The following is a 12,815-nucleotide window of genomic DNA, read 5'->3' on the forward strand; positions in this document are numbered from 1 at the left end:
TTATCTAATATCCACTGTGCGGGTCTTGCGGAACAGCAGTGTGGTTCCCGTGCTAGCTCCCGCATCTTATTGCAAGAAACTGCTGCAGGGTAGCTTAGCCGGGCACTGGAAGGGGCCAGCACCATGGCGTTTTATTAGCGATCCCAATTCGTCAGGGAACTCCCCCGACGACACGTCGGAGTTCCCAGGACGAAAGGGAACGTCTCAGTTACGTATGTAACCCTCGTTCCCTGAGTACAGGGAACGGAGACGTGTCGTCCCTTCGCCATGTTGCTGTACCCTCGCGGAGGACTGGACACTGTTCGGCTCCTCAGCGAAAAGCATTGCGTAATGTTTACTTCCGCCTTTTATACCCGCGCTGGTAGGCGGGCTGCGGAATGCAAATCTTGCATGGCAATGTCTATTGGCTCGTTTTAATTCTCTCGAAGGCAATTGGCTCCCTAGCGTGATCCCAATTCGTCAGAGAACTCAGGGAACGAGGGTTACATACGTAACCGAGACGTTTTCCATTCCCATTTAATACAATGTATCTATACACATGTAATGAAAACAGAAATCTAATAATGGGAGAAATAATTGGCAACACTTAATAATTATTATCATAATAATAATAATAATATTTTATAGGAATATTGATGTACAATTTCTTTCCCCATTCACTTGTTGTGTCTCCCAAAATGCCTGAGGTTGGATAAACATGATTTAAGTCCTGGTGTCCTAAACAGACAAGTATGAAATCAATGCCCTGTTTTGTAACAAAGTCATATGGGCAGAAAGCTCATAACATTTTCCTGAGATGTTGATTTAAGACAAACAATTTGAAGTTTAATCAGATTTAAATGATGATTACAACATTTTATCATATTTCCATAGACTGTTTAAAAGCATTCCTTCTTTGTGTTCATAGAATACATTTATTCAAATAAGTATATTTAGATACAATAATCAACAATCAAATAAAAAATTGGGTAACGCTTTAGATTACAGCCCGGAAAGTACTGCGTAATTAAAGCAATTTTACAGCGTAACCTTCGGTAATTATAGTGTACCTATAACGTACTTACAATATAAGTATAAGGGAACAATATTTTAAGTTTGGGGAATAAAGGGGTAACAACCAGGAGAATTAAAAAATATTTATACTGTAAGTATTATAGAACTAAGGGGTACTTATTCTACTATTATGATACAACAATCTTTACATTTGTGATCAATTTAGCAAGAACATACACTGCGTACCTTTTTGAAATAATGGTGAACCAGTACATACTGTATAGGCTTTATAAATGCATAGATATGTACCCTGTAATTTTTAAAATGTAATCTTTTTAACAAAAGTGCACTGAAAACGAAAACTATTGCAACTTTTGCTTAAATATTGTGGAAAGATACTCTTGTTTCATGCAGCTTGTTACCCTCTTGTTCGATGTAGTTACAGGGTAAGTATGACATTGCGGGCTGTAAATTAAAGTGGTGCTTGTTACCCTCTTGTTCCATGTAGTTACAGGGTAACAATAAAAATGCATACACACAATCTTATATCACTGACTCGGAAACCTTTATTTATTATACAAGTATAGGCCTACCACTTACCCTGTAACCACATGAAACAAGATATATTTCCCAGTATTTAAAAAAATTGCAATAGTCTTAGCTTTTCTTGCCTTGAAACATGTTAGCCCAACTTAAACATCTGCACTTTTGCTATCAAAAAATAAATAAATAAAAGTATAAACGCATAGATATGTACCCTGTAATTAAAAAAAAGCCTATACAGTATGCACTGGTACACAATTATTACAAAAAGGTACGCTGTGTATGTTCTCGCTAAATTGCTCCCAAATGCAAGATTGTTGTATCATAACAGTAGAATAAGTTCCCCTTAGTTCTATAATACTTACAGTATAAATATTTTTTTAATTCTCCTGGTTGTTACCCCTTTATTCCCCAAACTTTACATATTGTTCCCTTATACTTACATGCAAGTACTTTATAGGTACACTATAATTACCGAAAGTTACTCTGTAAATTCCTCTTAATTACACAGTACTTTCCGGGCTGTAATCTAAAGCGTTACCAAGAACAATAAAATAAAAGTGCAGAAATTATATGAACTCTTTCAAAAATGCAACTCTATAAAGGATATATCCTCCGATGTCGTTGTAGAATAAAGTCTTCTCTCAGAAAATACTCTGAACAGCTTCAAAATCTCACAGAAAATAGTCTGTAAAAGTCTACGAATTTGCCTCGTCTCTCAATCAACAGAAAGCGATCGGTTCGAGTGAAAATATGCAGAGAGATTTCATAACACGCGTTGCCATGGCAACTAAAATGCGCATCCATCATATGAACGCACATTTTACAATAAAATAATAAAAGGCTATTTCACAAAATCTTAAATGTATTCATTAAGAAACGGTTTTAACAGCTTTTTTTATGTGCTCTCCATAATAGTAACTATATAGTTTTCTAATTCTTTCAATACCACATAAAAGAAATAAGTTTATAAAGATTAATTAATAATGTGCCTCATTTCCCAGACTCTTCTCATAATTAAAAACAAAAAAACAAATATGATGTTATAGCAAAGAAAAATTGCACAATTATTTTTCATTTATAAGTTTGGAAACCATGACTTCTTTGTATATTAACTGGAAGGTTTACATGTTGTAATCGCACATTAACAAAAATGAAAGACCACCAAGCTGATCAAAACAATTTTAGACATCATATTCCACACAAGTCTACAATACTACTTCAGCACATGACATCATATAAGTGGAGCGTTTAGGTGCGAATAAATGAATATAACCAAAGACTATAGAAGAACAAGAGGCGAAACTCTGATGCTTTTTTGGGAACAGCCACTAGGTGGCGCTTCGGTAGCGCAGCCGCCATTTTGGGGTGAAAATTCCAACTGGAGTTACTGGACAACAGTACAGACAACAGTTTTTTGAGGTAGTTTTTTCTTGCATTAGTGAGTATTTCCATTTTATGCAACTTTACACCTTTACTACTATTATTAGTTACCAACTCCACTAGGCCTGAAATATATTTTGTACGTTTTAATCCCCTGGATCATGCTACAAACATGATGAATTGTTGTGTCCGTTATCCTATAACTTTAATTGCCACGTGACTTTGGACAGTGGCTGTGTTTTTTTGTTTACATAGTCTTGGTTTAACGGTCATTAATAGTAGTACTGCAAAGATAGTAAAGATAGTACTGCAAAAAAAAAACAGTTTACTGTAAAGCTATTCTATTGCTGTTATATATTTATTGTCCAACATTTACATTTTAGTACAATTACATTTATTTGCTGAATTCATTTATTTAATTGATAACTTATTTTTGTATGTAACATTATGTGTACCTCCTGGAAACGGTCTAACGTTATTATACCTTTATGAACTGATATCACTTTATTCTTACCTGTCACACTTAGGGTCGAGAGTAATATAAATCCTTGAACTTCCCTGTCTCAAGTTATGTGGGGGAAAAAGCCTGGTTAAATAGCAACTTCTTTTTAACTGCTATAATAACGTTAACTGTTGCGAGTTAAAATAATCACCTAATTATTTCAACCTAAAAATGACCTCTGCACTGGACTAAATATTTGTATAATATATGACTGCCGAGCCGCTTTCACCCCAAAATGGCGGACGCGTAGGGCTGCTGCTGGGCGCTGGTGTTGCAATGGAACGTTCTATTGGCTTTCACTTCTTGTCAATATACGTTCTTTGATATAACTGCAGCTCAGTGTGTCCATGATGACATTTTTTGGACACGGGTTATTTAATTATTTTTAATGTATAGTTTTAATGACGAGTTCAAAATCAAACGCGTGCATATAAATAAATTATTAAAAATAGTTAAATATATAAACAAAGAAAATATATTGAATGGACTTTAATAATAGCCTATATTCAGTCATCGGTTTTATTTTATTTATTTATTTTTCCTTAGTTACTCATCACCAGGGGTCTGTTTCAGCTCGGGACGTGTGACAATAGAGGGGTTTCACGACGGGTCATCAATCCGGAAGTCGGCCATTTTGGAGGCACAGAACGTAAATAGTGCCACTGAAGACTGAACTGAATGGACTCGCAAATTTGGCTGATTATTGCTGCTGAAAAATGGTCGAGTTTTGGTCTGTACCAATCGGTCACATTGGGAAAAAACATATCGAGTGCTATAGACTGTCAAAAGTTAAAGAGAAGAGTGCAAAAAACTGATGAAAGAAGGCGTTTGTGGTTGAGAGAGGTACAGCATCCGACACGTGTAAATGAAGCGTTGACTATGGCTAAAATGTCGACGTAGTTAACTATGGCTACATTCACACTGTCAGTCCAAATCCGATTATCTTTGTATCAAATTGGAATCTGATCTAAAATGATGTCCACACTGTGTATCGCAACTGTTCAGATCCGACGTGTGTGTCCATGCATGTTATTTGGTAAAATGGCAATGACTTTGCGTTGATGGAGGGGGTTGCATTTGCAATATAATGTTAGATGTTGTCTTATTTAAATGTTACAACATGGAAATGTGTAGCCGCCGCGCTGGACTACTGCGGCAGAACTGTAGGAGGCTGGTATGTAAGTTACTGCTTTTTTCCCACGCTCGTCTGCGCCGGTTTCAGAAATAATACTTGTCTGCTCGTCCGGCACTTTGCAACAACACAGCATTGTTTCGGCAGTGACTTTCAGCATGTTTCCTATAAATGACTTTTGCATTTTAAGACATACCACGCGAAATCCGATCGTTCAGACTGAGGCTGATGTCCTGATATGTGATTTGAATAGGATTTCAAACCACATATGGATGTAACTTGAAACGGATTTCATGTGCTTTTTTGGACTGACAATCTGAACGTATCCTATGTCGGGATAATAAATAGATGGAAGAATTGCAGTAATGTTACGTGCTAGAGAAGCTAACTCGTTCGGATCTTTACCATTAACTTTAGTTTGTCAAAATGTTGCTCTCTCTCCTGCTTCCCAAGTCCTTCTCTATATGATTTCGCACCTACCACGTGTTTTTTCCGTGGTTTATTAGTGTAACAATGTGTTCAGTAGTACATAAACAGTGCAATCCATGCTGTTGTTTACATCCGAGTGCCTCCATAATGGCCGCGCATCCGGGTTACCGCCCAGAACGTGACGTTGGTGAAACCCCTCTATGCGGTAGGCCTTCGTCATATGTAGGGGTGCTGCTGTTGCTGCTGGTGTCCTTCTTTAAAGGAGCACTTCACCCATTTCAACATTAATCTTTATTGAAAGTGGGTCATATATGTAGTCGAAATGTAAAAGAAATTTTGAATTTGGTGCCCTCTTGACCGAGAAAAGACAGAAAATAACTTTAGGGCGCATTTGTGTGTAAGACCACAACTCCCAGAATGCACCACGTTGCACAGCTCCGCAAGCCACTCCCACTAATCCAGAACAGCGCAAAGTCGCAAACATCAGAGAAATCACTCTTCTGTCTACTCTACAGGGCTAACGTTAGCTGCCAACAGAGTTAGAAATTCATTTCACACGAAATAGTTAGTTGGCTGTGGCGAGCAGGACGAGGGACGTGAGAGCGGCGCGAGTGATAATGAACGACACCTGTGAGACGCACCGGTCTCTCTCACGTCTGTCACCGAGGAGCGGACGCATTAACGAGGAGCGACAGGGCAGATCGAGAGAGGAACAGGCCTGACTTTATGGTGTGTTTTGTTTCAGTTGTGTGTGGCCTGCAGTGAGGGGCTGCTGGCTTATACTTTTGTTTTGAATTTGTTTATTTTACTATTAAAATGTTTAAATGTTCGCCGATTCCCGTCTCATTCTTCCCACAACAACGAACCCCGTTACATTGCAAACTCATTAGCGAATTAGCAGCTACTCCTCGTTTGTATTTCTTTGTATATGGTGAATTATTGCATGATACTTGGATGTTTAGTCAGAACATATGCGGTGCGACACTAGGATGGTTCACATCACAACACAAACGTCCGTGTGCTCGTCTGATCCAGAGATTTCGTCCAGGAGAAATTGCGATCGTTGAAATTCTCTGCAACAGACGGAGTCTGTGTCCGTAGCGCACAGCGAGAGCACACGCACCAGCAGTCCGCCTCAGCGCGAGCCAGTCCGGGCTCCTCGTCCGCCGCCTGCTCCTCCAGCCTCAGCTGCTCTTCGCTATATTGTGGCTCGTATAAATAGCCACGAACATCAGTTTCGAGCAAAAGATTTTCAAAATCCTCGTCTTCCATATCTTGTGTCGTAAATTCAGGCATTATGGTAAATCTAACTCCTTGAGCGCTTGTTAGCTTAGCTTGCTGTCTTCCAAGCAAGATGGCGGATTAATAGTTTAGTTTCTTCAGGTTTAGTCCCACCCACTGATCTGTAATAGGCCGGTGGGGTGAGTGGGTCCCACGCCCTTGAATAATAATGAGCTAAAGGCTGTAGTTTTCTTAATATGCAATGAAATTTATCTTCCGTCCTATCGTGACGCAAAATGACGATATTTACGTCACGATAGGACGGAAGTAAAACACTTAAATCCTTTTTTCTCCCATCTCAGAAAAAAAAACAAGCAAAATTCCACCATCATTATAATATATGACTGGGTTTCTAACAATACAAACCTTAATGCAAATGGGTGAAGTGACCCTTTAAATATCTCTCTATCGGCTGAGACTCTCGCTTACGGCCATACCACCCTGAACACGCCCGATCTCGGAAGCTAAGCAGGGTCGGGCCTGGTTAGTACTTGGATGGGAGACCGCCTGGGAATGGCTCATGACCCCCCAGTACATATTGCCCGACCCTGGGATCGATCAAAAATTATCAAAACGGATGGTGCCATCTGGTGGTCAACATCCTGAAGTGTTACAGAAATTGTCATGTACAAAGCCTAGTTTATTGAAATCCACTAGTCTGCTGAATGTTTTGTTTATTATTTTCATAGTTTGAGTTGATGTAGCTGATGAGATTCATATAGACCCTTTTACTGTTTGTACACAATGATGACGTAGCAACGTATGCGCGCGCATATTGGCAATGGAAGTATGGCGAGAATCAGCAGCATGTCAAGCTACGCGAGCGGATTAAGCAACACAGACAGAGAAAGTTATTTAAAAAAGTTAACTTTATCAAATGGTATCCGGCTACCAGATCCGTGTACTATAGTGGAGTGGATAGAAGACGTTAGCAGATGGCCAAATATACAGTGGCCAGATATATATACGTATTTAGTTGAGAAACCGAGCGTGTACACCCGAGAGAAATTACGAGCATATAAATCACTGGATGCTTATGAGTACGTTGTCTGTGGTCATGTACAGAACGTCAAATACCATGACATAGACTCAGAGTTTTGTGTGTTGAAATCAGAAATTCTTCCTAGTCAAAGACAAGGACACAAGACAACGATGTATGAGGCTTGGGTTATTATCAACCAACGAGAGAACTACGTCCTCACGGCGAACTGCACTTGAATGGCGGGGTAAGTAGGCTATTATTTGGTGTTGTGGGCTTCATATTCATACAAAGATGGATTATGCTGTCCTTTTGTTAGTGTTACTGTCCTTTCAGGTTTAACTTAGGCTTAACCTACTCTCTTTTACATATTCTCATGTTCTCATAACCAGGGTTTGAAACTACAATTTTCACGAAATAACAGTGCCAACAGTGTTCAAAATGTCAGCAGCCAGCCAATATCATTCAGTTACATTCAAAACCTGTTTAGGCTTAGGTCGTATACGTAAGTTAGATGTTTACTTACTTCTAGTCCGAGACGAAATTTGGTTGAAAGCAAATGTTACTTTCAAGCCCTGTTCATAACATTATTGATCAGCCAGTAAGTTTATGTTTTTTGTGAAATTTCAGGCTTGGGTCATGCTGCAGTCATGCAGCTGCAATATTATTCAAAGTTGAGCTCTATGTTAGGATGGGAAGGACTGAGAAAGCAGCAGTTACATCTGGAGGGTGCATGTGGAAAGACATCAGCAGGAAAGAAGTCAGACCAGCTCCATTGAGAGAAATCAGCTTCCACAAACCAAAGAGGCTAGACAGGCAGCTTCAAGCACCTTTAACATCTGCTAGGAAAAATAGTATCACACCCAGAGGCATGTAATAGTTGACAGACTAGATAAGCTTCCTTCCTATTGCCATAGTGTTTTGACACCATAATGTAGCATGAGGAAGGTGTAACTTGGTGATCCAGAGATGAAAATGCCTACAGACAGTTAAATTTTTTATCACTATAATTTATGTTAGTTTGAATAGGTCTGCGTTTGTCTTCAGGTTACTTATTTTTTAGAAATTACATTTGTTTGTTGTTTATTGTACACCTGTGTGTTTAAAGCTCTGATGTGAACATTATGCAGCACAGTAACTGTGTCTTTTTGTTGCTCTATGATCAGTGTTGACAGATGATGACATCCGGGAACTGCAGGTTGTGGACCCCTGTGCTGCAGTGCTGACAAGCCTGGAAAATAGTGACTCAGACACCGCATCATCTGACACGGATTCAGAGGAGCATCCTGACTTACCTGAGCCATTGACTGCTTTATTTGATGTAACACTCAGGGAACTTTCACCACAGGAAATGCAGGTGAAATGTGAGGATACATTTCACAGACTTAAAACTACACTACAACGTCATCAATGTGAGAAACTGGAATTTGTGACACGGCAACAGTCAAAGTCAAAGGACTGGTTCACCTATAGGGCTGGTCGAATTACAAGCACTAAATTACACCAATCGACCACAACTGACAAGATCAGCAAAACATACCTAAACGATATAATGCAGTATAAAAGAACAGAATTAAATGTCCCATCTGTGCTCTGGGGTAAGAACATGGAGGAAACGGCAAGACAAGCCTACACTGCATATATGTCCCAAAGCCATCCAGATTTCAGCGTCAGCTCATGTGGCTTAGTAGTGAAACCTTAGCAAGATGTACCTGCTGTGGCAAAGGGGTGGTAGAGATCAAGTGTCCCTACAAATACAGCGATAGCCTTCAAGGATGTACAGAAGATAAGCAGTTTTGTCTGGACAAGTCATTCGCATTGAAGCATTCACACACATGCTACTATCAATGTCAACTTCACATGTTTGTGTGTGATGTTAAATATTGTGACTTTGTGCTGTGGTCCAAGAAGGAGTTCATTGTGCAACGTATCCTAAGAAATGAAGACTTTTTGAAGGAGGCTTTGCCAAAAGCACAAGACTTCTTTATCTCGAGTGTGTTGCCTGAACTACTGACAAGACGACATGACCCTGTCTTGGTATCACAGAGAGCCTGCAAATACTGTGAAAGGCCAGATTTTGGAAAAATGATCATCTGTTTCAAATGCAGCAACCACGTTCACTACACCTGTGCACACATAAAAAGGAAGCCAGCAACATGGTTATGTAGGGAATGTCTGAGAGTTGATGTTTGAATGAATACATTTAGGACTGGGAAATGTTCTGTATTGTGTTATGAATCTGGTCCATCTTACCCAGACCTACATCTATTGTTTTCCTTAATTTTTTTCCTACATTCATTCTTTTCCATCATTCTTTCCTACATTTATTCTTATTCTTCACCCAGACCTAAATTTATCCTTTTCCTTACATTTTATGTTCTTATTGATTGCGGTGTCGCACTTCTGTTTAAAGTTTTATTTTGTAATGCTATAGTAACTATGTTGCTTGCATACATTGCAATTAAACTACTAATAACAATTACAAATGAAATTGAAAAGCACTGTGAATTGTTGAGATAATCTTGGGGGAAGTACATTATACACACCAGTGGCAGCAAATGTTGAGAGGTTTATTATAATGCATTGTTTCATGTACAGTAAATAGGTTTTACAAATGTAAATCACGTTAAAACTAATACATGGTAATATGTTACTCATTTGGAAACAACACTCTTACAGAGGTTTGTGAGGGCACCACATACAGTCACAACATCGTCTAGCATGTTAACCTGCGACACTGGAATAACTGTTTGCAAAATCTTAAAGTTTTTCCACCGACCAATAACTCGCTCCACATGGATTCTCACACGAGAAAGTTGTCTAGATGCGTCAACTTCCTGTGCAGAAAGCTGCTTTTTTCCTTTTGTGAAATGAGGGATACGAAGGGTTGCACCATAAGCTGCAAGCTCGTCTCTGATGAGAAATCCCCTGTCGGCTAAAACCTCATCCCTATTAAAGGTATGACGAGTATGAAACGTCAATTCATTTAAAAGGCAATGCATGAAACCACAAGTAAACAAGATCTGTTTGGTTTAAAGCTCGCTCACCACAACAAGGTACAGATCTACGAGCGAGAACACGAGAGACAAACATTATACCATTTGCAAACATTTAGTTAAACATGGAGCTGACAGACATACAAACATCACAAGGACACGCATACATAAATAACATTAATAATAATCAAAAACAATGAACAATTAAAAACACAAACTTGTACTTAAGATAAAAATTAACAATTGGTTTGTACAGGCCAAAGCCCAATAAAGAACAGGATTATCCAAAGACTCAGGTCACCAATCAACAAATAAAGGCTCAAGCCATTCCTGTCGGTTACATTTTTTTGTGTTTTCTTTGGCAAACTTTTGTTAAACATGAAGCAGACAAAGACATACAAACATCAGAAAGACATGAAGCTGACAAAGACAAACAAACGACACGCATGACAAAAACACAGATGATCTGAACATGAACAACCACTAAATGGTATGTAAACTGATTGTGTTAGATCGGAAATGATTGAGGTTAGATTGGCCTTGATATTGAACATAGGCCAGGGGCCCGTTTCAATAAGGAGGTTCAACCAACTCTGAGTTAAAACTTGAACTCTGAGTTGACTTACCCTAAGATGGGAAACTCTGAGTTTTCGGTTACAGAACAGCTGAAATGAGTAAGTTCAATCAACTCTAAGTTGACTGACTCTGAGTTAAGCGCGTGCACCACAACTATAAAAAGCCATTATCAATGGAGCGCAGATATTATGAGTCACCATGGTAACAGCGCCAGACAAAAAGAGGTCTGCATATTTCTCACCAGCAGTAGGCAAAAAAATAATAATTAAGTAACACGGCAGCAGCGGCGATCGAGAGAGTTAGTTTGGGAGAAAATAGTTGCTCGAATCAATGCGTAAGTTTACATTTTAATTACTGTTATACAGTGTTGGGTGTGATTACCAAGTAATCTAAATACTGTAATTTAGTTAAAGGGATTACTCTTAATTCTTCTGTAATATAAAGTAAAATTTGATGTCATTGCATTAAATAGTGCATAGACTACTATAGAACAATTCTGTTTAAAACAATAGTGGATTTAACATAACATTTTTAAAAGGTATATTTTTAATGTAACCTTCACTCTCTACACACTTTGGTCAATTCAAGAATAATTCAAGCAATTGTATATTGTTAATCTGATAGCATTAAAAGTGCAGTTTTGTCTCTTTTTGTATTGTTCAAGTGGTTGAGGTTGATATGGGATTTAGAAAGTAATTAGTAATGAATTATTCTTCTATAGTAGACCAATACTTTCTAGAGATAGTAATTATTACATTTATCTAATTACACTGTTGAAGATTTCATTTGTAGTTAGTAATTAATAACTATTTTAGAGTAACTTACCCAACTGTTATAATATCAGAGGTGAAAGTGGTAGAACAGTATGTTATTCAACCTAATTTTAATTTTCATGCAGGTGCAATCCTGCAGGCATTAAAAGCAGCTGAAAATGAAATATAAAAACACAATTCAATCAGGTAAGGCTTGAGCATATCATGGATGTAGGGTACCTGACTTTAGAAACATTTGACATATTAAATAACTAAATAGCATCCAGCATGCAGCAGCATTTTTGACATAGGTCTAATTAACACAATTAAATGTTCATTCTCATTTGACTTCTACTCAGCCAACAGAAAGAAGGAAGAGGCTCACAAAGATGGAGATGAAGATGTAGAGGAGATGAAGATGGAGATGCAGAGAAGATGGAGATGAAGATGCAGACAGGAGATGGAGATGAAGAGGCAGAGGAGATGGAGAGGAGATGGAGATGAAGATGGAGAGGAGATGGAGATGGAGATGCAGAGGAGATGGAGATGGCCCTGAGCCTCAATGCTGGAAGGCCAATGGCTGAGGGAATTCCTGGAGGGACTTCATCAGAGCCAGCCACTCCCGAAGATTCAAGTGCCTTCATAAAATGTATAAGAGGTCTACATATGTGTTATTTTTGATATAGGCTGTTTTTGATATTTCCATATATTTTACTTTGGGTTGGGTTTTTTGTTGCTCCCAACCGATTCTGGTGGTAATATCTGTCTTTTGGAGCCTCATGTCCCAAGAGAACCCCAGACAGTTGTAAGTAGCCTACTCAATACACCAGGCAGAAATTATGACAAATAGTATTATAAAATGTGCTCAATCAAATGCTCATGTTCACAGGACGATGGGGATGAAGAAACCACAGAGAGGCCTACTAGGAAATGTTAATATTATGTGTCTACACATCAAACAATCTACACATTCAAATTTCTTCACATTATTTATGTAGAGTAGCCTATAGAATCTAAGTTTATTTCTAAGTATAAACAGATATTCTTATCTCTCCCCCGTCCCCAGAGTGTGGAAGAACAGCAGGAGGAAGGTCCATCAACTTCTGGTACACAGATAAACACAGTTCAGTGATTTTCAGTGAATGCCACAGTTTAATTCTGTAGAATGTGTTTAGAACTACATGATGTAACTCTAATCTACTGTATTTTCAGTTGCCAGTTAAGAAGTTATATAGACTTCATCTTATTA

Source organism: Rhinichthys klamathensis, unplaced genomic scaffold (genome assembly GCF_029890125.1).
Source record: "Rhinichthys klamathensis goyatoka isolate OS25496 unplaced genomic scaffold, OSU_Roscu_1.1 h1tg000123l_1, whole genome shotgun sequence".
Lineage (NCBI taxonomy): Eukaryota > Metazoa > Chordata > Actinopteri > Cypriniformes > Leuciscidae > Rhinichthys > Rhinichthys klamathensis.